Raw genomic sequence first — 2,950 nt, 5'->3', positions numbered from 1 at the left:
ATCCAGGTGATGCCAAGAAGAAAATCTAGCGAGCAGAATATGCTATATAATGTAAATGTATCCTACTTTTTTCTAATTTCCATTACTCTGACAGTTTAAGTGTTAATTAGTTCAGTCAAAGGGTTAATGCAAATAGTTCAAAATGACTAAACATTGAAAAAATATTTTCTTCTTTTTGTTCCAATTATTCTGTATTATTAATTAAGCTGTTAAAACATGCAACAGTTACTATCTCCTTAATGTTCAATAATATGTAAACTCTTTAAAGAGATTTTTGTTCCACGTCTCTGCTTTAGATATTAATCAAGAAAATAATTACAGAGGAATTTAGTAAAAAAAATCTACATGCATATAACTATGTACTGTACATGTACGTTCAACGAGGTCCAATTAGTTGGAAAGAATTTGCATTTCAGTTAGTATGAGCTAACAAGACTGTAGGGAGACAATGTGATTCTACTCGCAGGGCAAGAAAGAATGGTGTTTTTCTGTAAGCATTAATTCCCATAACTGATCATTTTAAAATGTTACTGATCTTTACAGTATTTGTTTTTCAAACATCTAGGAGTTCAGTATAAATGTTTATATTAACTGTACATGAAGCAGTGTCCCCGAGACGACTCCTGGGGAAAAAAAAAAAGATAAAACACTGAGCAGAGATTTATTATTTCTCTTCATTTAGTTTTTGCAATTCTACTTAAAGATAAAGAGCAATCGATTATTCTAAAGGAGAGGTCCTTATATTTGATGTTCATTCACCAGATTCATCAAAGTCACGGGGGAAAGATTCAGAAAACTTTGTTGTTTTATACAAATGTACCAATCTTCAAGAATAATGATAGATGCACACAACATACACAGTTACTGAACTTCTCTCCTAAGTGTCTCCACCCTCAACCAGTTTACTGTCTAGTACCTGTAACTCCCAGAGTTCATTTGGCTGCAGATATTAACAGTTTCTCTAATTTGTAATGACAGCAAACTGGCCTTTGCTCTTCCCACATTCACTATTCATTTCTAGGCTTGGTTAAGTAGATAGCTGGGTTAAAGATCAGTGGTTTTTCATGTGACACATTCTGCTATTCATCTAACAGCTCGTCAGGACAAAACTGTCCCTGTTCTGGCCAAAATAATGAAAATGGTCCTCTACATCGCATGACAATCAGCCCTTGCTTGTGCTGAAACAACTGAGCTTACATAGTTGGGTTGTTTTAAAGACATTTTGGAGCTGACTATTCCACACTGCCTCCAAAAAAGTACATATTTGACCAAGTATGAAATAATTCTTCTCCTTACAATAATGTGTAAGCAGAGACTGTAACAATCACATTAAATACTTTATCCATGGATAACAATAAAGTTGTGAATTGTGTCCTATCAGGAATATTATCTCATACTTGAAAATTATGCAAAGCCATCTTGATGTTCATATTCAAAGAAGTGGTGAATCACCCGTGGTAATGTCATTCTTTATCAAATCCTTCTCCCTAAGCATTATATAAGGGACTCACTCTGTAACATCTGTTCAATTCTATGAAATGTTAACAGATGTCTAAAATGAAAAAAGAAAAAGGCAGAGGGGGTAATAAAAGAAACCTCCTCTGAACAGATAATCCACCCAAATTTCCACATTCTAAAGAAAAAATATTGACAGCACTGTATTGTCTCTGAAACCTGTCATCCTGACTTTGTAAAACATTTTTCTGTAAGTTTTAATAGGCACCTTCTGATTTTAAGCCAAAATGCATTGGACTGATTATGTCATCATGTAACAATGAGACTGAATTTCTTTAAGTCCCCTGCCCTGTATTCCAAATGTCCTTGCTGAATCCTTCTCTATCTTATGTAAACTATTGTGCATTTATGAATCTGTTTTCCACTTTGATTTGGAAGTGTCCACATCTATATTTTACATCTCTTCTTTTGTTTTGGTTTTGGTTTTTTGCTGTTTGTTTGGTTTTTCGTTAGGAAAAATTTTCAGGTTGAACTGAAGCATGGCAAAACCTCAACTGAATTTTTGCTTTAATTAAAAATCATATTTTCAAACACTATTTACTCTAAATTGGTTGTTCAGCCTTTTCTTTAGTACGTGATGTGACAGGACACTTATCCTCAAAGACAACTTTTGATCATGAGTCTTTTCTATTATGAGCTGTAGTTCCTAGCAAGCTGTCACACTGCAACTGATCCTAGTCACATCTTTGCCAAACTATGTATCAGCATTCCATACCACAGAGCCCTTATGGAGACTGCTGAGACATGGCACTAGCAAACATAAGGGGAAAACTGACCTATTGCTGGCAGATAAAACATCAAACAGAGATTATCGTGATTTTATTCACGCAGATGCTACATTTTAGCAAGTAAAAGAAACAAAGGAAAAGTGAAATTCGAAAAAGTAAGCACATTTACAAGAAGACAATTACATCTACATATGTTATTATATCTATATATGTTGTCCTTCAGTATGTAACATGATGTTGGAGTCTACTTGCTGGTTTGACGGGGAAGAACATAAATATGGCAGATATTACAAAAATTAGAGGAAAGCTCTTGTTATCTTAAAGTGATTAGTAACACACAAGTTTGATTTCTTGTTTTTCTTTGGTTATGAGGTGTTTTGTTTCATTTTGTGGGTTTGTTTGGTTTGGGTTTTTTATTTGAACAACCCAAAATTGGAAGTTCAGGCCACCTGCAACTCCTTTTTATAGGGAGCTCACACCTATGTTTCTCTACTTTGTAAGGGAGATGTGTGAAATATATTAATTTGTCTGCTCAACAACAGAGGAGTACACATGTGAAGCAGAAGGAACCAAAGAATCACAATTCCAGTAGCTACACATAAATAAGTGAAAAATGCAGGTGAAATGGAAGATGCAAAAGGTTAGAAAAACAAGTAACTTGATAAAAACAAACATAATGCCAAGTTATAGCAGTTTGCTGCATGTAC

Source organism: Ammospiza nelsoni, chromosome Z (assembly GCF_027579445.1).
Source record: "Ammospiza nelsoni isolate bAmmNel1 chromosome Z, bAmmNel1.pri, whole genome shotgun sequence".
Taxonomy (NCBI): domain Eukaryota; kingdom Metazoa; phylum Chordata; class Aves; order Passeriformes; family Passerellidae; genus Ammospiza; species Ammospiza nelsoni.
Note: the sequence above shows the minus strand (reverse complement) of the source record.